Below are 26,792 nucleotides of genomic sequence, written 5' to 3' on the forward strand. Positions count from 1 at the left end.
TAGACAATCTACAGTCAGATTCATGACAGTCCAACTTAAATACTTACTTCCAAAGTAATTATCGACTATGGATGGTTTGAATAATCTTATTATTTGGGAAGTCAAAACATGCAAAGTGAAGCACAAGAATAATACTAATCCTATATGGCCCCAAACTTTTGAGTATAAACAAAACACCTTTATTTAATCACCATATTGATTACTCATTATTCATTGTATAATGTTTCAGATAATCAACTTATTACTTGAATTATAACAACAGTTGTCTCATGCTCCAAGAATTCACACTCTGTTTTCCTATGGTCCATACTTTTTGAAATACATCAATTGAACACATTCCCAGTGATACTCATTTCACAACTCCTAATCCTTATCATAAGTGTAAGAATGTCAAATTCTTTCCACTATTAGAATATGTTAGATTCTAACATTTTATGCAACAATCCTTTCATAATGTCACAGCCCCAAAGCCACCAAGACTTTGCCAATGATATTACAAAGTGCTCTATTAGAGATTGTTACACGGCAATTCCATAGGTATGAAGTCTCACATTCAAAGTACATTCCTTTAAACATCCTTCGTGCATAAAAAGTTTCTAATCTAGACATAGATTCTTCATATCCAATTCCCAAATATCGAAACATTTCCATATTTTCCATATGACAACTCACTCTAAATAGAGTCTTATCTATTCATAATAATGTCAATATGGTCCATCCATTAGTATAATTCCAACTTCCCACAAGGACCAACCCTTAGCGAACCTTAGATTGTCCTCAATAGTTGTTTAATTATCTTAGTCACTTCCGGTTCTAGTCCTTTTCCCTCTTAATTCCCTCGACATTTAGAAATTTTAGAATGGTCAAATATTACAGCATATGCAATCGATCCTATACTAGAAGCGTATGGGACACGATTCATGAAAAACGTGATACTTTACCAGTTTCATGCTATAATAATGGCATATATAGAATTCCTTCATGTTGAATCTTTTCAACATAACATCCATATATATCTTTTGACTAAATTTGATTAAAATTTCTCGATCTAAGCTTTTAGATTTTGAAATGAAGTATAATATTCTCTCCCTTAATTATAGCAAAACAACATTTCAACCCTTGCAACTTTGCAAAGTGAAACTTTTTGATTTCTATAATTAATATTGATAACTTGCAACACTTAAAATAATAATTATGCTACCGCTAACATGATGATTATATCATTGCCAGCATAACACTTATGCTCCCACTAGCTTTGACATGTGTCCAAAAATCGGTTGAACTTCTATAAAACAATACTTATTGAATTTCTTAATGAAGGTTCATATTTCTAATATGATATGGTTTGATAAACCTTTATCCAAGCTTCTCAAACTCATACACCTTTCCTTAGATAGCTCATATGTCCACCTAAACAATTTCAGCACTTATAGCAATATGTCTTAAATTTTTAAACTAATTGCTAAATATAACCATTAAAATTATGAAGAGGGATGTCATAGTCATAATCGAATTTAAGAATGCAAATATCATAATTGCTATCTTCTTAAAATCTCTCTTAATGAAAACATTTCCTCACAATCATTTTCATGAAGCAAATAGAAACCTTATGATACTTAGATTTTATGGTGTATGTGTTCCTATCCATGTGAATTTGTCATAACCACAATCGCAAGACAATGGTGTTTGTGTTCCTATCCAAACTCATATGGCCTGAACTTGTTCGATCTTAATTTCTTGCCACTCGACAGCACAAGGGCCTACCATGTCTTCCAAGTTGTTCAGCAGCTCACCCATACAGATCAAAGTAATTTCAGTAATCAAGGTTTATTCCCTTTATGCATTCAAATGAGAACTCATATAACTCACATGCATAGTCAACTCAACTGGAATGGCACAGAAAACAAGAATATGTCAACTAGTGATTGATCAATTCTTGAAGTTTTTCAAGATCATTATGACTCCCACTGACCTCTTGACAATTAAGATTCCCTTGTCAAGAAACATTTCTTGACAACCAAATACTCAAGAGTTAGTGCGGATTTTTATCAAGACAACACTTCATACAATTGGTCTTAGTCGGTCTTTGTCTTATCCAAGACATCACAGCTTACAAATTTCAATTGTGCAGGAATAAGAAAACCTGTCCTACTCTACACTTGATGAGTGTTTTAAACTTACTGAAGACGTGTCACTCAATATCACAATCTTGGAGTACAATTCTAAGACTTGATTTTGGAACGAAGTATGATTCACCTTTTGATTTAACCACTTCAACAATCCCCGATCCTCTTCTTAGCCATACTAGTGCACTAAGATTTACTTAGAGGATCAATTGTGAGATGGTTTCACAATCAATGAGACGATCATAAAACATGATACTAAAGTAGTCTCCCATCTTTTCATATTGGAGAAACCTTTATCTTTCTGCCTGATTGATTCTTCTTATTTGTTCTACCATTCATTGAAACTTTTCAATTATTCAGAATTACACTTAATCTTGTAAGCATAACCACATTTACTAGACTTTTAGTAAATCATGACGAATAATCTTATTGTTATTTGTGGTGGACTTGACCAGTGCACAACATTACGTATCAGATCTCCTAGTCTTTCACTTGACTCACATACTTTTGTGAACATGGAATTAGTGTTAATTTCCTAAGTACCAAGATTTCCATAGATCATATGATTCCAAGCTTCTGTCCAATTGAAACTTGGGCGATGGAAATCTTTCCTTACTTAGAAAATTACGACACTACCATAGATAACATAACTAAGAATCACATCCACTCAATATTGCTTATAATAGGAACACACAATCATCAATTTTTCACAAATGACATTGCAAGGAGATATAAATAAGACAAAACTCAAAATTTATTTTATTTATAAAAAGGTGTGGATAACTTGCCCTTGCAACGCAAATTAAAATGAAAACTATGCTATTTCATATTCCTAAGCAATCTATCATAACTCTAAGTAGCAGCTCAAAAATCTGATCATCGAATCATGCGATCGAAATCCATTTCTTCGCGATCAGACTCGGCTCACTTCTACCTTTAAGATACCTTTCTTTTATTCGATCCTACAACACATCAAAATACAATCTTATCATATTATGTATTAAGAATCTAAAATAGAAAACTTAATAGAGTTAGATAGTGGATTTTACCTGAAGCAGAGTCATACATTTTGACTCTCCCATCTTCATGATCTCTCAGGTAATTCTCGTAGCTTCGCATCCAATGCTCCTTCTCAGGGCAATAAAAACAAATGGACTCTTTTGGAATGGTACACGGGACAATCCCAGACATAGCCTTTCTCTTTCCTAGAGAAAACCTCTCTAGACTTCCAATGTTGTCATTGTCAATGTCCATGGAAGTTTGGAACATTGATTTACCAGACAGATTTGCTTGACCAGTCCGCCAAGTCATCGCTGATTCAGCAGCAATAAGCAAACAGGTAAGATCAATGAGGGTCACGTCGTTGTCCATCATATAAGACTCTCTAATGAACTCACTATATGATTCAGGAACTGATTGAAGAACCCAATCAATAGCCAACTTCCTTGAGACATCGACACCCAACATCCTCAGCCTGTCAATGTCTAACTTCATCTCTAAGACGTATGCACACACAGACTTTCCATCTTCGTGTCTTTTTGCCAATATGGCTTGAGTAACTTTGAACTTTTCAAGTCTTCGAACACGTGAGTCAGGGAGAATTATTGGAGGAGGTCGAGGAAGTGAAGCATGATATCCATTTCCATGATCCAATCGTGGAACATCTTCAAGTGGAAAGCTTTTTCCAAACGATTTAGGAAGACCATAGTTAGATTTTGACATCTACAAAAGGGAGAATTTCAAGTTAGTTGATAAAATCCTCAATATTGCACCCCAAATGAAATATTGAGTCTAGGATCCAACACAATATTCTACAATTTGGAAGAGGGATGTTGTAATCCAAATTGCAGAACATTTGAAGGTAGGTAAATGACGATTTACCAATTTCCACCTTGAAAAACGAAAATTGAAAATTAGGTTTTAGATGAATTGAAACTCCTAGATATTTTGAGATTCATTGAGCTTTTCAATTCCATGTTTATTCTCGATTATGCCCTTCAAGTTTGTGACTGGGATGTCGAGGATCACAAACAAGGTGTGGATAACCATGCAAATTAGGTTGGTACTCTCGAAGACGTCTATCACCTAATCAATGTGTCGGTTAACTACACACGCTCCATTGATTTATGATAATCTATGAGCTACCCATTGCCAGCCTTCATTGGTCACATATTAGTGTGTCGGTTAACCACACACGCTCCACTAACGACCAACAAGTTGCAATGTGAAATTTCATGGATTAACACCAACTCCACATTTTTTCCTAAAGTACCTAAGATTTTGGAATTTATAAAAGTGTTTAGTTACTTCGTATTTCATTACACTTATAATGGAAGGTTGTGTCCTATCCTACCCATTCGACTAACGACCCTCCACTAGCAAGAGTGTGGTGGGTAAGAGTGGTTACCCATTCAATCGCTATTTTATAGGCAATTTCCTTAAACACCCCTTAGCTTCGTGAATGAGGCCTACTAACGGTAAGACTAACATTTATTTTTACATATATAATATTAAACTTTTAATTCTATATAGTATAGGTGTATTTTACACTTTTAAAATACTAAGTGGTTTAATCTATTAATAAATTATACTTTTAATTTTATTAACTTAAACCATATAAATATGGATTTATTAATTATCTCTTTTAATTAAACAGTTAATTTATTTAATAAAACCATAGGGGTGTAATTTGAACTTTTCAAAATACTAGGGTTTTAGAAATTAATATTTCAAAATTAAGACCTTTTAATTAAATTTTAAATTCAAAAACTTGATGACAAATTTTGAAACCTTTCAAAATATTAGGGTTTAACTATTTAAATTTCAAAAAACTAAAACTTTATGTTCAAATTTAAACTATACAACCTAAATGGTGTAAACTAAAACTTTTCAAACTTACTACGTTAAATATTTGAATCATAATAATCATATATCATCCATATTTAACCAAATCCATTAATTTTGATAAGGATAACCATTCATAACATAAAAATTGATTTTAGGCAAGAAAAACGAGTTTCGGTAATTATCCTTAACAAAATCTGCTCAAAAAATCGAAAATCCCGGCAACAGACCCTTGGACTCGTTGAGTCCAATATGGAACTCGTCGAGTAGGACCTACTCGTCGAGTCCGTACATGGACTCGGCGAGTCAGCCGGTCAGAAGGCAAAAAATTCGATTTTCTTGAACTTTGGCAATTCACTTTTGCATCTATTCACAAGAAAAAATGACCTAGGCTCTGATACCACTAATGGGTTATGCGCATAACATCAATCATATGGTGTACACGCAACCCTAATTGCTTTGATCTAGGTTTTTCTAAGTAAACATACAACATTGAATACCAAAACCATAAACCCTAATTGACTAGCATACAAATCTGAAAATCACATATGATTAGGTTTAGAAAGTTTACCTTGATTGTTATGTAGCAATAACAATCTCAAACCTCCTTGATCTTGACTTCTGAAAGTCTAGTTCCCCAAGTGTTTCACCTCTAATGGAGTCACAAACACCACAAGCAACAAGATGACTTAGGAGAGGGAGGAGGAGGCACAAAATTCGTCCAAGGAACTTATGAGAAACATAGGGCCGAATTTTGGGAGCCTTAGTGTTCCTTTTATAGGTGAGCTGCTAGGGTTTCAATCAAAACCCTAAATTGACTGCTTAGCCACCAAGCAGCTCTTTAGATCCTTCTACAATCAAGGCCTGGATGATTTCTAAGTGGGCTTCTACCTTGAATTCGTCCACCTTATTCCTAAGGGATCTACAGCTTAAAACCAATTATCATATAATTGCAATTTCAGTCCCCTAAGTTTAACTAATATCTTTTGACCACAAAAGTAATTATAAATTAATTCTTGATTAATATTAATTAAACAATATGATTTCTCTTTTAATATATTATTCATATAATATATCAATAAATCATAATCAATCCTCTTTCTCCTTAATTGATCCTATGAGTTGCTATGGTGAAGGCAACCCAAAAGGACCATGCTCATAATCGGGTCAAGTACATACCAAAATAGTTATGGACTTAGATACCTAATCCAACAGTGGATGCTGCGGTGGCAGCCATCTCAACAATAACTTCATAGCGCTCATCAAAGTACTCAACCATAGTGGTGTTAAGAGACCCAAACATCTACAGAAAATGTGCCCAAAGCAGTGTAGCAACCTCAACATGCAGGATCTCCTGAATCATAGCGTCCAACTCATCTAACTCGATCTGACCAATAGTCTCGAGCACTGCTGGTCTACCCGAAATACCATGCTTAAAATATACTAGGACGATATTAGACATTCCATATAATAATCGGGGAACCAACTCCCAACCAAGCCCTACGGGTTGTGACTTCTTTGCTATGCATATGAGTCTTGTGCTTTCAGTAGTACGGTCCCATACTACCTTCCTCTCCTACCCATATTTGTCTCAAGTATCATCACAACATCCTAACATTATACATAAGCATAGCGAGCGCTCAATCCTCACTCCTAGAGGAAGGCTCAATATCTCATAACAGGCTGACTGACCTCACACAACTCATCCATGAAACTTCCACTAACCCTGCAGCACTCGTCTATGCTAGTCATACAACAACAAGAAATAAGGCCAAACCAAACATTCTTAGGCTATAAGATCTTAATTATGTACAACTATGATGTATACACTAAGCAACTACAGTAATGATGTAAATTTCATATAAGGAAAACCCTAGACTATCAACCATCATGTAATCAGGCAATTCTATCATGCAATCCCTGAAGATCCCTAGCCTATCACTAACATGTTGTTCTAACATATCACAATATCAAATATCCGTACGGTACTTTGGGGTCTACTTACTGGCTCCGACTGATTAGACACCTTGCATCCTCCTTTAGTATTTTGAAAACCATTTGAAAATCATTTTGAAAGTCTTTTCCTTAGTTTGAGACTGGATTCACATGGGTGTTCCTCCAATTCACTCAAACTATGGCTCTGATACCAACTTATAACATCCATAAAATTCATGAAAATTTAAGACTTTTCCAGGAATTCAAAGACCATTATTTATTACAAAATGTTTTCAAAATATTTTCATATCAGAGTATCCCAGAAATCAAAATCACGTGAGAAGGTGCACGATCAATCCTTCGCCTTCCCGCGATCATTCGAAGTACCTGGAAAAAAAATCCAAAACTATAAGCCCCAAAGCTTAGTGAGTTCCCCCAAAATACCAACGTCATACAAACCATAACAATATGATAACAAACAGCATGCATATAGAGTTTGTAGTATGACTAGATCACCCTCACCGGGCCTTCAGTCTATCTGGCCCACTTTCAGATCCTTCAGCATGTGTGGTCCACCCTACCGGGCCTTCAGCATGTCTGGACCCTATTAGTATAGTGAGGAAAACTCACCTCACAATTTTGAACTGAACTGAAAAGATCAAACTCCCGAAACACGGCTCTAAGCACAAACACCTACAACCACCATTGATCTCATTCCATAAATTCCCAAATTACCAAGATACCCTTAGAAGTCAAACTTGGTCAACCCTTATTCAAAGTTAAAGTCAACGGTCAAGGTCAACAGTCCATGTTGAGCCAACTCGTCGAGTGCAGCTTACAGACTTGTCGAGTTCCTTCGGAACTCAGAAAACCGCAAAAACCCGAGTAAACTCGTCGAGTTACCAAAAAACTCGTCGAGTCCATGCAATGTCTAGAAGATTCGGGAAAACCCTTACCAACTCGTCAAGTTTTCTATGTAACTCGTCGAGTTCCTTCAGCCCTTTTCTCATTTAGACGCTTTTAAGCGAAACCAAGGCTCCAAACTGTAGATCTAGCTTCCTAGGGTGTAGTTACCACGTAAAGTTTCCAACTTTACATGCATGCAAGGCCTCAAGAGACTAATACACCCAAAACTAGTCTTAGGAAGAGGTTTAGAGCATGGAGAAGGGCCAAAGCCTGATAAATTCAAGAACCTTATGTCCATGAGGGCCTAGAGGATTCCAGACCTGAACTCCTCACTTCAAAACGTTCTCAATACAAGAAATGCCTCAAGAATAAGCTAGAAATTACCCTAAACTCTTGAATGCAAAGATCTAACGATAAAATGATCAAGGTAATGACTGTTTACCTTCAAATGAATGCCAAAACAAAGCAGATGTTGGATCTACAAGCTCCTTCTCATTCCAAGCTTCTCCAACTTCAAGTATCTTCAAGAAATGCACCAAACACACACTCTTTAGCCTCACACACACTCAAAATACGAGGTTAGCTCGATTAGGGTTTGTTTTTGGATGTGAAGGTGGTAAGAGGGGTTGGAGGGAGGACTTAAGGTCCTTTAAATAGGGTGCAAACCTTAAAGATTAGGGTTTTCAAGCACAACCTCAACTTGTTGAGTTGGGTTCTCCAACCCGTTGAGTAGGTCCTAAAGTTCACGTGGCCTTATCAGTTTCTACATGACGAGTTGGGACAGCCAACTTGTCAACTAGGTCTAAAAGTATTTATATAAAAGGTTCGTATTTATACCTCGGAGTTGGGATGTTACAATCGTCTTCCTTTATGGCAGAGGCTTCAATGACACACATTTGTGTGTCATATGTAATCCCTCTATAACAAGCATTACGTGTCATGAAAGACAGTTTGTTCTACTAGTGATATATATATATATATATATATATATATATATATATATATATATATATATATAGAGAGAGAGAGAGAGAGAGAGCGAGAGAATGAAAATGGTCATTTTCTAATATCTAGAATTACATAAATTATCACTAAGTTTCGAATTTACACATATAATTATTGAAATTTTCATTCACTGATAGCACAATAAATTAAATATACATGTTGTTTAAAATGTTATACAATACGACCTACATAATATCAAATTTACTGACATGGTGTATGTGTTTCATAAGATAAAGGATAGCCGTATAGGTATAGTATATGTAAGTTTACCTATATCTATGTATTTACCTTATATGCCTAAAATTGACAGATGATTCGGGATCCTAATCTTACTATTATAATTAGAGGACCAGCTCTTATTTGCAATCTTCCTTAAAGAAAGTCTAAGCTAGTTGCAGGTCCATTTTACTTTTTTTATATTGTGAGGGATTCCTAATCTGAGTAGGCTTCTTCGTGCGTGCCATTCTAGGAGTCTTCATTTACTCCGGTATAAAAAGGGTTATATCAAGGTCAATAATTTCTTTCTGGTCCACCAATAATTTTTTTTTCAACTAAGGTTTATTTAAGTCCGCCACAGCATGCGTTTTCCGTCTATAGCGGATAGGTAATTTAAGAAGTACATGGTCATTCCTTGATTCTCGATGGGTCTGCTTCTTCCCGTTATCTCAGCTCTCGCCATTTCAACCCATATTTAATGTAGCCCATAGCTCGCCCCAAACCCTACCAGCTTTCCAGGCCATTCAATCCCCGTCATTCCATTTTAGCTCACCTCCAACTGAAAAGATTTTGCGATGATGTTTTCCGAGAATACATCCTTCAAAAATGTTAATAAATGTCGAAACAAAAAAAGATCAGAAGTGTTCGTTGCCATAGATCTACACTCGGCTTCTGCAAAAGACCATGAAGGGTTCTTTCTTGGTTTTTTATGAAATAAGAGAATTTCGGAGAAAAATGCAAAATCCAGTAATAGACTTTCTTGTTTCTTTACATGTGGCCCAATCAGAATCACATCAACCTTTCAACTGTAAAGAAGACTTGTTTGAGAAGAATAAACCTTGTCCAAATGATCCTTTTAAGTATTGAATGAGACAACAAATTGCTTCAAAATGAGGAACACAAGGATTTGACATGAATTGTGACAAACTTTGAACATCATAAGATATGTTTGGACGTGCGATATTCAAATATAATAATATACCAATGAGATGTCTATATTGAGAAGGATCAGAATACACTTCACCAACATCTTTTTGAAGATGAATATTGGGATCCATGGGAGTAGTTTTGGGCTTTGCAGCTAATAAACCAACATCTTCAATGAGTTAAAGAGTATAATTTCGCTGAGCGAGAAAAATACCCTTCTTGGATTTGGCAATTTGTAATCCCAGAAAATATCCAACGAACCCAAAGCTTTCAATTTAAACATGTTACTCAATTGTTGCTTCAAAAATTGTAATCTTTGTGTATTTGGACCAGTGATGATTATATCATCAACATACACAATTAATGCTACATAATTATCTACAGTACCTTTATAAAATAATGAATAATTAGATTTGGATTGAGTGAAACCTAAAATCATCATGAATTGAGAAAATTTGTTGAACCATTGTCTTGAAGATTTTATAAGTCTATAAATGGAGTTATTTAACTTGCACGCCATTTTTGAACCTTTGTGTTCCCCATGAATTTGAAATCCCGGTGGGATATCCATAAAAACCTGTTCTTGCAATTCTCTATTTAAGAATGCATTATTTACGTCCAATTGAACCATTTCCCATTGACGAATTGCTGAAATGGATAAAAGCATTTTTACTGTAACAAGCTTAGCTCATATAGAATATGTTTAAAAGAAATCATCCCCTTCTTTCTGATTGAATCCTTTGGCTAAAAATCTAGCCTTGTGTCTTTCTATAATGCCATTACTTCCATATTTGATCTTGTATACCCATCTGCATCCAACTGTATTCTTATTTGGAGGAAAGGGCATTACGGTCCAAGTGTTATTTGCTTTCATAGCTGCCAATTTGGAATCCATAGCATCACACCATTCCTTGTGTTGAGATGCTTCTTTATAAATTTTTGGTTCAAAATTAGCTGAGATGTTCATGGAAAAAACTCAATGTGAAGATGAAACAAAATCATAAGACATGTAATTGTCCAATGAATAAGGCTTATTGGAGTTTGTGGTTCTAATCGAGTTGCAATGGTAATCTATGGAATATGATGGAGGATTGCGATTTCTAATAGGCCTTGAAGGTAATGATTGTGAATGACTAGGATTTGGGGACAAAAAGGAAGCACGAGAATTTGTGGAAATGTCATTATCATTCATGGGAACTGGTAGGACAATATGATCAAAATATCAAGATCAATCATATTATCATTGTTGTGGAAATGAAAGATAGTTTCATGAAAAACAACATCCCTGGAGTTGAAAATCTACTTAGTTTCAAGATCAAAAAACTTATATGCTTTCATATTAGGAGGATAACCTATAACAAATAAGCTCTTGCTCTAGGATGAAACATTAATCTTGATGCAACTAGAGTAGAAGCATATGCAAGACAACCAAAAGCTCTTAAGTGTTTGTATACAGGAACATTACCATATAAGTGTTGATAAGATAAAACTTTAGATGGAGTTCTAGTTATCAAATAAGCACCCGTCAAGACACAATCTCCCTAAAAATGAATTGGAATCTCGGATTGGAACAATAAGGATCTTGCTACATTAAGGAGATGTTGACGTTTTCTCTCAACAACAAAATTTTGTTGAGGTTTAGCAACACAAGATTTTTGATGAATTATTCCATTTTTCTTTGAATTCCAACTCCTTTGCATTATCAGTTCTAAAAGATTTAATTTTCTTGTTAAACTAATTTTGAATGTACATGTAAAACTTAGGAATAATATCTTGGATGTCAGACTTGTGTTTTAACAAATAAATCCATGTATATCGGCTTTTGTCATCCACAATGTAGCAAAGAATTTGTGTCATGTATGAGGTAGTTGTTGATATGGATCCCAAATATCACAATGAACCAAGGAAAATGTATCATCACACATATTTTTCAAACTTTTAAATGAAAATTGTTTATGTTCTGCCAAAGGACATACAAAATAATGATTATTACAATTGCTTTGAGAAATAGAAACTAGGGGTGAGCAAAAAACGAACCGCAAACCAAAAATACCGCATAAACCGAAACCGAAAAACAAAACCGAAATGAAAACCGACGGTGCGGTTTTAGTTTTGCAAAAACCGAAAATGTTCGGTGCGGTGCGGTTTCTAGTCTTGCAAAAACCGCAAAAAATCGAACCGCACCGAATATATATATATATATATATATATATATATATATATATATATATATATATATATATATATATATATATATATATATATATATATATATATATATATATATATATAAGTGTTGATATTTGTAAGAACAAAGAACCCATGACCATTAAAATTTCTATAAATATAAATATCTATCTTATCATAGGATGATTGTATATTTTTAAGCATACATATAGCAATATTTATAAGAACAAATAACGTTAATTATATTTTTTAACATTTTAATATTAAGAGTACTAGTGATGATAGTATCATTTTTATAAGTACATTAATTGATATTATCGTATGTACCTATGAAACAAATATTATATTTAATTTGTATTATATTCAAACATTAGAAGCATGTTGGATGAGTGGTTATGTTATTTGATTTCAAACCAAGAGGTGGTGGTATCGCTTCATCTCCAAGATATCATTTGGGCTTTAATTTTGCCAACCTTATAAGAGTATCCCTCATCGCATTTGAGATAAAACCTTCACCATTCTCACATTTAATATAAGAGAGTCAAGTCTATGGCTTTTAACCCACATCTTTGAGGAGTCGCACATTCTTGGGGATGAAAAATTTGGCGCTCCTCATCTCTACATAAAATATCTCAAAAAATGATTAACACTTCTCATTCAAGTCAAAGTAACTTGTTGACTTACAAGAGTTTTATTAAAAAGGCAAAACAAAAACCAAACAAAAAAATTGACAAAAAACCGCAAAGAAAAAACCGAAATAAAAACCGCAAAAACCGAACAGTGCAGTTTCTAAACTTCAAAAAACCGAAGTTGCGGTTTTCGGTTCGGTTTTGGCCAAAAACCGCACCATGCTCACCCCTAATACAAACACCTAAAATATTCTTATTGGGAAAAAGAACATTGTTGGAAGGGTGTCCGAATCTCTTATGCCACAATTCCATAGAAACCCAATTCACTCTATTATCAACAACAACATTCTCTTCCTTGTGATAGTAACCATAAACTTTTGATTTTTAGTGAGGGCACTAACAGAGATGAGGTTAAGATCAAAATCAGGGACATAAAGGATATTTCTCAAAGTAAAGAGATAATCAATTTTAATGCCCCCAATTAGATGAACAGGTAATATAACCTTGTTTGGAAGAGTAACTGTATGACATGAACTTTTCTTATGTTGACAAACATATTAATATCATGACATAAATGTTGAGATGCCCCTAAATCAAGTATCCACATGCAAGATTATAATCCATTTTTAATAGTGAGATAGTAACATTTACATGTTGAAGTATTCTTACTTGGATTCACAGAAATCATATGATTTGACAATGTATACATCACTTGTTGACATTGGGATTGAGAGAATCCTCTAAACATGTTTCTCAAGTCCTCATTTATGGAAGGATCAACACTGATATTGTCATTTGTAACTGCATTGATTTGATTATATCTTGACTTAGGTTTGTACCCTAATGGATATCCATGGAGTTTATAAGACTTCTCAACAGTATGTACCTGAAAGATGCAATGTGTGCAGAAAGGTCTGCCTCTGTTGTTGAATCTCTTAGTCTGACTGTTAATTGTTGTTAACAGGTATATTGTTCGTAGATTTTGCTACAAGAGCCACTGATGATATATGTTGTTGATCAACCGAGATGGCATTTGTTTCTTATTTTGAGCAACTAGAGAGAAAACACGATTGATAGAAGGTAATGGATCCATAAGAAGGATTTGACCATGATTTGCAGAAAAGGATTCATATAAACCCATCAAGAAATTCATAATTTTTTCACATTGAAAATATTTTTCAATTTTGTTCACACTATCGCAATCAAACTTTCACACAAGCATTTTTGCCTAAAATTGTCATTTTCTTCAGATAACGACTTCAATTTGGTGAAGTAAATGCCAACTGAATCTTGATTTTGATTGAGATTCACAATTTGTCTATGAATTTGGAAGATCCGAGGCCAGTTGATCTGTTGATAACAATTCTTGAGATCGTCCCAAGTTTTCTGAGCAGAATCGGTAAACATGATGCTCGTTCAGATCTCCTTAGAAACGGAATTGAGAATCCATGAAATAACAAGCTGATTATTTCGCATCCATGAACAGTGATGGGTGACTTGAGAAATAGGAGGTTCATGTAAGGATCCATTGATGAATCCAACCTTATTTTTGACAAAAAGAGCAATCATCATGGCTTTACTCCATGACAGATAATTCTCACCAGTAAGTCTTTGAGACACAAGAATGAAACCGGGATTATCTGAATGATGAATGTAATAAGGCGACATTGTATCATCAATCAATGAAATGCTCTGATTTTGTGAACTTTCAGGTTGAGATCTAGACATGGTGAATAAAGAGCAAATGAATTCAAAAGAAGATCAAATGGTGAATCAATTTTAGAAATCAAAGATCAAAAGAAGAATATGACGGGAATTGTTCAAGATCGATCAAGAATTAAGTGAAAACGAGCAATAAATGCTCTAATCCACATCAAAGAATAGAAATGAGGAAAAAAACTTCTCAAAGTTCATTGAATCGATCAACTGATTACATATATGGAAGAAGAAGTATTAATAACTAACTACCATAACTAACTTTGACACATAATTACACTTTAAACCTGCTACTAACACTATTTACATTTCTACCCCTCTAACATCACAAATATGTTATTTCCATTTCTCACTAGCATCAAACATTGGTTTAAATCAACAAATCCTAATATTGAAACGACCCAAAAATACGACCCGAAAATTTCATTTTTAATATAACCAAAAATCATAAAACTGAGTATATCATAATAAAACCATGCGTTGCAAATCTCAAAACCATACTAAAATACAGTGAGAAAACTGTGTCACAACTGTATCAAAACATATCTAAAATAGCTGATCAACTCCCAGGATAAAAACTGAAGCTGTGGTGTGTGCGATGTCATCATCCCGAGCTCTTCCCTTTGCTTGCGGAAATACCTGAAACCAAAACTGAAAACTGTAAGCACGAAGCTTAGTGAGCTCCCCCAAACTACCACATACCACACAATAACATATAAAGCACATAATGGGCCTTGCCCACTGCATCGGACCGAAGTCCGGCTAACCGGGGCCTTGCCCCCTACATCAGACCGAAGTCCGAAGATAACTGGGACCTTCGTCCCCTACATCGAACCGAGTCCGAAGCTGACTAGGACATCGGACCGAAGTCCGAAGCTGACTGAGACATCGGACCGAAGTCCGAAGCTGACTGGGACCTACGTCCCCTACATCGGACCGGAGTCTGAACTGACTGGACCTCTGTCCCCCACATCGGACCGAAGTCCGAAGCTGACTGAACATAACATAAACATATCAACTGGCATAAACACATAAATCTTGTCTGAACCACGAAGGCATCAAACATACTAACTACTACATCGGATCGAGGTCCAAAGCTGACTGCTAGCTAAACGGGCCGACATTGTGGCCTTACACCCGTTCCTACTGGAAGGACACTCACCTCGTGAACTGGCTGCTGTGCGAATGGCTCTGGAAACTAACTGCTGCTGCTCCGGTATCTCCCCGGCTACAAATCCATAAACACACTCAATCAAATGCTAATCACTGCACTGTGGTAAAATGACGCTTTTACCCTCGGTCAATGTCAACTCTCCCAGTCAAAGTCAACCCTCTCGGTCAAAGTCAACCCACAGTTGACCTGACTCGCCGAGTTGGGCCGCCAACTCGCCGAGTCTCTAGCCTCATTTCACAACCCCACTCGTGGCTACTCGTCGAGTATGGCATCGACTCGACGAGTACTCTCTCGATCCAAGAACTCAGACAATCTGCATCCGACTCACCGAGTCATATGAACAACTCGACGAGTTGTTCTTGAGCTTAAGAAGATTGCCTTGGACTCGCCGAGTTGTATGAACAACTCGTCGAGTCCCTCCATTACTGAGTCTGCCCTCCAACTCACTGAGTCCACTCTACTACTCACGGCTTCCACTTGACATCACTCAAAAAGGGGAAAAACGGGACTCGCGACCTGACTCGCCGAGTCGTTCTTCCGACTCGCCGAGTCACATCCATGCAACTACTCTAAACTCGATTCTGCTTGAATCCAGCGCATACAAATGATAGATCTGAGTCCAATGAGCTGATCCACCACGTAAAGTTTCCAACTTTACGTGTACATACACATGAAAAAGGAGATAAAGGCTAAAAAGGCACTTAGAAGAGTAGATCTAGGGTTCTTATGCAAAGCATCTACAAAAAGGCAATAGATCCGGGCTCTACAACTCCTAAATGAACAGATCTAGGGATATCTCGACCTATTAATGCATCTAAACAATTATAAGGCTTGGAGAATGCATCAAACTAGCCCTAGAAGAGTTCTAATGGAAATCTAAAGCATAAAACAAAAGGAATCCGAGAAATACCTCAATGAACTCTGATTTTGCCCTTGGATCTTTGCTCAACACCTCTTCTCCTTGCTCCTTCCTTCTTCTTCTTCTTCAAGCCTTCAAAATCCACACAAAAGCACTTAAAACAAATAAGGGATGGATTAGGGTTTTCTCACAACTCTCTGAGGGTGAAGGAGGCAAGTTTTGGGGCACAAAGCATTGCTTAAATAGCGAGCAACCCGAGGATTTAGGGTTTCTTCCAGACAGGCAGACTCGCCGAGTCCCGAATATGGACTCGCCGAGTCGCCTACTAACACGTGCACGAAAACTCGACCCTACTCGACGAGTCGGGCCATAGACTCGCTGAGTCCCTCAATAAACTTATAAATAATGCCACGGGGACAACATACCAGAGACGGGGCGTTACAAATATCCTTCATGCGAGGGGATTAAATACAATCAACCGAATCATTAAACTAGAAAGAGAAAATTGCAAAAATGGTCCCTGTGTTTGTCAAAATTCTACGATTTTGGTCCAAAAACATTTGGTGGTGCATTAGTGATCCAATTTTGGATATCTCATGTGCTTTTGGTCCCTATGGTTGACATTTTTGTGTGGTTTTGATCCATGACCTACCTGAAATGATGAAAATACCCTTAACTGATTCTTTTTTTAATTTCTTTTAATTGTATTCTTATTATATAATTTAAAAATACATAAAAAAATAATAAAATTCTATCACTCTTAAAGACATTAAATCTCTCTCTCTCTCTCTCTCTGTCTCTCTCTCTCCCTCTCTCTCTCTCATTATTGTGTCGGAGACCACCTGACAGATAACCACCATTATCGAACCACCACCTATTAGACTACCACTGCCACCGTCACTTAAATAGAAGACCTAACCCCCATTCCGTAAAAGCGAGATCTGCAATGGAAAGTCAGAAAAATAGGATATGTTTTCGTGGTAGAAGAAGGTGGAGCTCGATGGAGCTTTTGGGTTTTCAGTCGTCGTTCTTGATATTGCAGTGTTGAGGGTTTTCAGTCGCCACCACGACCTTTGTTGTCTTTTGTAGATCTCCCTTGCGCCACCACCATTCTCCTTTTCTAAAACCCTAATGTCGCCGCCCTTCTCATCTGGATAAGGGTTTTGGTTCGACGGAGAATGGTGGTGAGGAACAACATTGGGGTGGGGTTTAACTTTTGGGTTTGAGCACCCCTTACACTAATTTGGGCACTGAGTATGTTTATGGGCACTTAGTTTAGATTTGAGCAAGAAAGGGAGCTGCTAATGGTGGTTTTCGGCTTTGTTAGTGGTGTTCGACGATGCAGGGAGAGAATGGACGGTATGGGCAGGGTGGATTACGGCGAATAGTGGTGACGAACGATAGTATGGTGGCCGCTGGTGAACTTTTATCGAGTTAATAAATGCGAGATGGGGGTAAGGGTGAGGAAAATAGAGGTGATTGGCAGCAGAAGGTGATGGTTGGCACCAATGATGGTGGTTGGCAACCATTAGGGGTGATGTTTCTTGAGTGAGTGTGTGTTTTTGTTGAGAGGGAAGGAAAGATAAATGGGGTGGGTGGGTCCTTTTTCATTTTTTGTAAGTTAAAAAAATATAAATTAAATTATTTTAGTATTTCAACTGTTAAAGTAAATGAAATATACAAATTATAAGGGAATAATCGTCTTTTTAAGTGTACAGGAACCAAAACCAATAAAAAGATCTAATTTTGGACCATTGGTGCACCACTAGAACTTTTTAGACCAAAACCACATAATTTTACCAACCACAGGGACAATTTTTGCAAACTTTTCAACAAAAGAAAACTCGTATGGAAATAATTTTTATTGGGTAAATTACACAGATGGTCCATGTGGTTTAGGGTAATCTAAATCTTTGGTCCCTAAGAACTTTTTTTAACTCGGACCGTTCTTATAGTTTGGTTTTGTTTCGCATTAAATCCCTCCTAATTCTAAAATGAATTTGTTACCTTCTTTAATTTACATATTACTTTTTTAGTTTAATAATAATCTCTGTTAAAGAAAAGATCATGTGCCTTCTCCACAAGAAACGTTCGATTCGTTCTCTCACTATCTCTCTCTCTCATCACTTATTCTCTCTCTTATACGTTGTCGAAGAACCAACGGCTTAACAAAAACCACCACTCTGTCGGATTCAATCACCACTGTCACTCTACCATACACCCTATATGAGACCTTGATCCTCCATCCTCCACTGTGTGAATCAACCCTACCATATCCGATCTGAAGATAACTGCCTCTTGTTCCTCTTTATGCGTTGGAAAGCTACAAGTTTGATTTTGATGGGTTTGTGGTACATGAGAAAGAAAAATATTGACAGTGAATCATAAATTGGTTAAGGAAAGGGAGGTCAACTCTTAATTAGTGAGAAAGAAGACGAACATGGTGGTGGTGGTTCTCCGGAGGTGAAGGACCAGAAAACGAGGGTTTCATCTGAATGTTTGGTTTAAAAATCAAATTGAAGCAAAATTTCTTTGAATCGGGTTTGTATCCCTTCTACTTCTTAGGGTGTGGGTAAAACAACCTTAATCGTTAAGGTTTAATTTGGAGAATCTCAAAAGTTTTAATCCTAATTTGGTTTCCGACTTTTTATGAGATAATTCACCATTTTGGTATGACTATGCATTTACAGTTTCTTCAACATGTTGTAGACAATATTTTGAGGAGGAAAGAACATATTTACTATTAGATAAAACAAGAGTTGAGTAACCCACTGATGGGTTTCATCCGCAGATAGTTTTTTATCCAAATCTACCAATTCTTTCTAGTGCCAATGCACTATAATCAACATGTTCTTCACTATCATACAAGTATTGAAAGGTTTTTTTTAATACAAGGGTTTCAAAATGTTTTCTTAGTTCATCATGATGAATGAGTTGGATCGGGGAAAGCTACAGTCTTGTCGAAGCAGGAAGGGTGCGGGTGGTGGGGTGGTAATGTGTAACAACCCAAATTTTTACACGAAATTTTTGAATTTTAATTTCATAAATATTAATCATAAGGTGTCCAAAAATCCGATTACATATCCATATTATTTTAAAATTCATAGTACAAAATATAAATGTGAAAACACCGGAGAATGCACATCACGCCATCAAGTCGGGCCGTTACCCTTATCAAAAGAAGTACCTGAAACATGCACTAACACTGTAAGCACATGCTTAATGAGTTTCCAAAAACACACGAATCATAATCACATAATACCATGAATACATATACACATGTAAGTTTGCGATGGACTCCCTCCATGGTCTTCATTGGAATGCCATGGGCTACCCCCATGGTCTTATATCCTAGGGCCATGGGCTCCTCCCATGGTCTTGCCAAATGACATGGGCTCCCCCATGGCCTACACATAAGTCCAAATATAAACCGATAGCAAACAATTATATATTCCAATACAATTCATATCATAACCATTAATGGTCCGACCTTGGTGCCTTTGATCCATGAGTGTGGTGAGAAGACTCACCTCAATCTGTTGAACACGAAAGTTGCTCGCCTAACCGTCCAAACCCACACGCTGAACAATGATACAATTAACCCTAAATTAGGATTATATGCAACCTAATTAAAGAGTCCAATCATCTATGCCTAATTCCTTCCCTAGTGACCCAAAAGTCTTCCTTTTGCTAATGGGCCTAAGGTCCAAGATAAAAGCCATTAATGGGCCTCATTGCCTAACAAGGCCGAACCCAAAAACTATGGCCTAAAACATAATATCAGCCCAAAACTCTAAGTGGGATCAAGCCTAAAACTTATCAAGGCCCAATAAGCATACGAGCTCAAACAAAGCCCAAACACGACTAGGTGCGTACGCCCTACGTACCTCTTTAGTACACTCAACGTATTAGTCCCTAAAGCAGTACGCGTTGCGTACGCCACACTATGCACGACGTACAAGAAGGTTAAGCACCATGACCATTAAGTGCTTAATACATGGCATTTCAACGCCGGAATATAGACATTAACTCATTAAGACATACTAGAGATTAAAGTTGGCAACTTTATGCCCTTTCATGCCATAAGGGACTCCAAAACTTCATTCTTCACATTAGGACCTCTTATAAGACTTCAAGCTCATGCATTGGAACTAGACAACCCTCAAGATGGCACCTTATGCATCTAGAAGGCTCAAAAAGCTCAGATCTATCCATCTTATTCTATAGAGTTGCTCAACTCTTAATAGAATGTCCAAGAACCAAAAAGAGACTCCATGGAAAGACCTTAGCTTAAACTAACAAAAGAAATGACAAGGTGATGACTTTATACCTCCAAAAGTTCCTAAAGATGAACTTCATCCTGGATCTAGAAGCTACAAGACACCCAAAGCTTCTTCACCACCTTCTCCTTCTTGAATTCTCTCTAAAATGGCCACCAACACACTTCTAAGCTCAAAAATGACACCTACAAGGTAATTTGAGGTAAAGGGACAAAATGAGGCTATAGAGGTTGATTAGGGTTTGGTCCAAATGACTTAAGGACATTTATATATGTCTCATTCCCGAATATTAGGGTTTTGTCCATCTGCCACGTATGCCCCACGTACCTACTTGTACACCCTGCATACGTTGTGTAACTTCACGATCTTTCCACCTCGGTATGCTAGGCGTACCCATAAGTACGCACAACATACAAAAAGGACCAATAATGCAACAAAAACCATTTCAAGGGTATAAAGGGTAATTACATAGATTGGAGTGTTACAACTCTCCCCTACTTGAACTAGGATTCGTCCTCGAAGTCCGTAGTCATAAACAGATCCGGGTAATTCACTTGCATTTCGTCCTCCGACTCCTATATCCACTCGGAGCCCTTCCGATGCTGCCATTGCACCTTTACTAATTTCAATTCTTTATTCTGAAGAACTTTAGTTTTTCTATCCAACACTGTAATGGGCTTCTCAACATAATTTAGGCTCTCATATACCTAGATATCATCCAGTGAAATAACTGCAGACTCGTCTAATATACACTTCCGGAGCTGAGACACGTGGAAGGTGTTATGGATCTAACTGAGTACAATCGGTAAATCCAACCGATAAGCAACCCTGCCAACTTTAGCAGAAATCCTAAATGGTCTAATGTATTGGGGCCCCAACTTACCCCTCTTCCAAAATCGAATAATACCCTTCCAGAGTGACACCTTTAGCAGAACAAAATCGCTCACTTGGAACTCCAGATCTGATCGACGTCGGTCAGCATAGCTCTTTTGACGGCTCTGTGCAACCTTCAACCTATCACGCACCTGCAGAATCAACCAATGGTCTTAAGCACCACCTTCGTACTTCCCATGACTTGATGCCCAACCTCACCCCAACAAACTGGGGTTCTACACTTCCAACCATACAACAACTTGAACGAGGGTCGGTCAATACTAGCATGATAACTATTGTTGTATGAGAACTCTGCTAGTGGAAGGTAAGTATCCCAACTCCCTCCAAAGTCTAATATACATGTCCGGAGCATATCCTTGAGCCTCTGAATCGTCCGCTCACTCTAACCATCGGCCTAGGGTGGTAAGTAGTGCTGAAATGCAATTGAGTACCTAACTCCTCATGAAACTTCCTCCAGAATCTAGAGGTGAAACAAACATCGCGGTCCGAGACCACAGATACCGGCACCCCATGCCTGACCACAACCTCATGCACATAAATATCTGATAATTTCTTGGCGGTAACACTGTCATAGATCGAGATAAATGTGCACTCTTGGTCAACCTTTCCACAATAACCCAAATGGAATCCACACCCCATGTCGTCTTAGGTAGCTTCGTGATAAAATCCATGGTGATCTCTACCCATTTCCATATGGGAATAGGTTGCGGCTGCATCTTGCCATGAGGCCTCTGATGTTTGACTTTGACCTTCCTGCAGGTCAAACACCACTCGACAAACCACGCAACCTCCCGCTTCATGCAGGGCCACCAATAGCTCAATATCTGGTCTTAGTATATCTTTGTGGCCCCCGGATGAATAAAAAATTTGGACTTGTGTGCCTCCTCCAAGATTCTTTGCCTCACACCCCCAGATTTCGGAACCCAAACTCCACCACAATGAGTCAATAACACCCGACTATCTCGAACAAAAAATGAAATTTACCCCTAAATCCGCTCAATCTTCAAGTTCTCCCTTTTTAAACACTCCACATGTGCCTCCTTAATCATATGTGATAAAGGTGAAATCATTTTCATCCCAAGTAAGCATATCGAATCGTGGTATTTGTTGTTATACGGCTCAAACCATCGGCCACTACATTGGCCATCCCGGGATGTTACAAAATCTCGTAGTCACAATCTTTCTCCACATCTAACCACCTCCTCTAACACATATTTTCATCAAGTATTATCTATCAAAAACAAAAATATTTTAGGTCAAAGTTGAAGAAAAAAGACTTCAAAAGTCGAAAGTGGGCTATCAATTTGGGACGGAGGTAGTATGTTGTTCTATGTAAACCATTGTTTAAAGCTAAAACTTTTGAACAGTTTGGACAAAATACTTAAATTGTTAATTTAAATATAACATTACAATGTCAACTTAAATATAAATTTCAGTTCCACTTAAAAAACCAAAGAATATTTTGTAAATAGTTAAAAGTGATAAGTTATAGTGATAAATGCAAAAACTAAATTGTAATCTCAATTTAACTAAAATATTTCCTAAAGATATTTTTATAATCATTAAAAGTTTTCAAATAAGTAGGTTAAAATAACTTACAATAACAATAGTTAAAAATAACTCTATATAAATGTATTCAAATTCTATTGATGTATCAAATACTTCAAACTCTTGTGATCGATGAAGATGGTACATCGTATCCCATATAAATAATGCCTCCAAATCTTGAGGGCAAATACCACTACACCTAATTCCAAATCATGAGTGGGGTAATTCGCCTCATGAGGCTTAAGCTGCCTCGAGGCTTAAGTAATGATGTGCCCCCTCTGCATCAGCACAACTCCTAACCCTGAAATAGAAGTGTTATATTAAACTAAAAAATCATCCAATCCCTCGGGTACAACTAGAATCGGGGCCTCACATAATTTCAGCCTCAATTTCTCGAAAGTCATCTGCTGATCTGGACCCCACCGAAATCTCACACTCTTCTTGGTCAAATGGGTCAAGGGTACAACAATTTTGGAGAAATCCTGGATGAATCTCCGATAATACCCTGCTAATCCTAAGAAACTTCTGATCTCGGATGCATTTTCGGAACCTCCATACACATTACCGCCTCAATCTTGGCAGGATCTACCAAAATACCCTTTTGGTTGATGATGTTCCCCAAAACTTCACCTTATGCAACCAGAAATCACATTTGGAGAATTTGGCATAAAGCCTCTCCCTCCTCAAGGTATCCAACACCTCTCTCAAATGTTGGTTATGCGGCTCCTTGGTCTTGGAATTGACCAAAATATCATCAATGAAAAAAATCACAGACTGATCCAGCATCGGTCTGTAAACCCGGTTCATGAGATCCATGAACGTTGTTGGAGCATTGGTGAGCCCAAATGGCATCACCACAAACTCGTAATGCCATAACAAGTTCTGAACGCCGTCTTCGGTATGTGTTAATCCTGGATCCTCATCTGATGATAACCTGACCAAAGATCAATTTTCGAAAACCACGATGCACCCTGCAGCTGGTCGAATAAATCATCAATCCTCGAAAGCGGATAACAGTTCTTCACCGTTAGCTTGTTCAACTTCTAATAATAAATACACATCCTATGCTACCCATCCTTCTTTTTCACGAATAGGATCGATGTTCCCCAAGGGGAACTGCTTGGACGAAAGAATCCCCGGTCTAGCAGCTCCTGAAGCTGCATACATAACTCTTGCACCTCAGGTGGAGCTAGACGATATGGTGCCTTGGCTATCGGAACCGCACCAGGCACTAAATCAATATGGAACTCCACTTGCCTCTCGGGAGGCACCCTAGGCAACTCCTCTGGGAATACATCAGGAAAATCTCGCACAATCGGTACCCTGCTCACATCTGGCGTGGCCTCCACCCTCACATCCGAAACATAAGCCAAAAACCCAGAACAACCCTGCTGAAGGAGTCTCCTAGCCCTCGCAGCCGAACAAAGGGCTGGCCCATGATAGGCTCTCTTTCCATGAATAACCAGTTCTCCCCCACTTGGGGTTCGAACCCTCACTAACTGACGCTCGCAATCTATCATGGCCTAATTGGGCCCCGACCAATCCATCCCGATGATCACCTTCAATCCTCGCAAAGGAATTGGAACCAAATCGATATGAAACCTCTCCCCGAACATATTCAAAACACTCCTCTGAAATACCCTCGAGCACTCACGGTGCGGCCATCCATGATCTCTACCTCAAGTGAGGAATCTAATGTTCCCGGAGCATCATGAAACTTCTTGTTGAGCGCAAGAGATACAAAAGATCGGGTAGCCTCCGAATAAAAAAGAATAGCCGACATACCATTGACCAAAACGGTCCCTATATAAAATCATAACAACATGAGCATAATAATAATAAAAACGAAACATAATTAGATCACATAACAGTCACAATGTCAGGCTCTGCTCGGGCCTCCTTGGTAGTCAATTGAAATACACGGATCTTCACTGTTGGAGCTTCCACCTTAATCGAGCGGCCATCAGTAATCCTCATCGTGGCAGGCGCAGGCGTCGCCACTGCTCTTCCTCCTCTAACCAACCTCGTACAAATCGAGCTTTTTATGATCGGTCTGGTTACAGTGGAATAAAATCAAGCCCTTCTTGGGGCAATCCCGACTCATGTGACCCGGCTGGCCACATGCTTAACTTGTCGAGCCTGCTGCTCGACAGGCTCCACTGTGCGACTTACCGCACTTGGCAGAACGGTCACGACCCTGTTGGCCCCTGCTGGTAGGATTAGAGGTCTTACGCTTCTTGGCCTCACTCACTGTTGCCAGAACCTGCTCCGGCTTCCGCTTCGCGCAAAGCTCCAACTCAATTTCCCACTCCCGGGCCTTCTCCACCATCTTATTCAGGGTCTTGCACCATGAAAAGCTCACAAACTCGTGAATGTCATCCCTCAACATGGAATGATACCTCGTCTTCTTCATCACCTCATCTGCAGCGTACTGCAGTAGTGCCCTCTCCCGGAACTTGGTGGTGATCTTCGCCATAGTCTTGGTAGTCTGCTGCAAATCTTGGAGCTTTGTCACCAAACAATGCACCTCAATGGACGGTGCAAACTTCTGATCAAACCTCCTCACAAACTCCTCCCACGACATCTTATCCACACCTATAGATCCCACCTTGCGTGTCAGCTCCTCCCACCAATCTTGTGCTCGATCCCTCAACATACAAGATGCAAACCCCACCTTTTTCGCCTCGGGGCAAAAGCTCGTGCGTTGGTCATACTCCATCTCTGCCACCCAGTGTCGACTAGTAATGGGATCCCTGACCCTGAAGAACTCAAACGCTCCACATGCGTTGAACTCCCTAAACGAGGGAGCTCGGGCTCTAATCTGGCATGTAGCAATCTCGGATCAGAAAGACCTGACCCGTTCCTCCATGATCTCCATGATGCTCTCCTTGACGGTACCAAAAATCACCGGGGTAGCGTCGCGGATGCCATGAGTAACCTTGGCTATGATAAGATTGTGCAACCTCTCATCAATGGGCTTTGCACCAAATCCCTAACTTGATCTTAAACCTGAACCTCGCATGACCATCACCATCCTCAAATGAAATATCATAATTAATAAGGATAAGGAATACGAAATAGATTACTCCTCACCAGACTCTTAAGAACTATCGGGTATGTCATTGATTCGGGTATATGTCATGTGCTTTTAGTAGTACGAGCCCAATACTACCTTCCACACCTACATGTACCCTCCCCATGGCCAAACCTGATATCCCTACACCATCCAATCACAAATCATAACTCATAAACATAACACTAAGTCAGATCCTAGACTGCTCTAGGATTCTCAACCCACACCACACCATAAACTCATATTAATTATAGCAGGTTGCCCTATGCATGCAAGTTATACACAAAGATAATCACATAGACTGTTAAATAAAGCTTATACCCTAAACCACAACCAAAAAAGGAACACGAATAAGGCAGATTCCATCATTCTAAGGCTATGCAATCCTAATCATGCACAAATTTGAAAGCATACACTTATCAAACAATCCATATATATATATATATATATATATATATATATATATATATATA

Source organism: Lactuca sativa, chromosome 8 (genome assembly GCF_002870075.4).
Source record: "Lactuca sativa cultivar Salinas chromosome 8, Lsat_Salinas_v11, whole genome shotgun sequence".
Classification (NCBI taxonomy): Eukaryota; Viridiplantae; Streptophyta; class Magnoliopsida; order Asterales; family Asteraceae; genus Lactuca; species Lactuca sativa.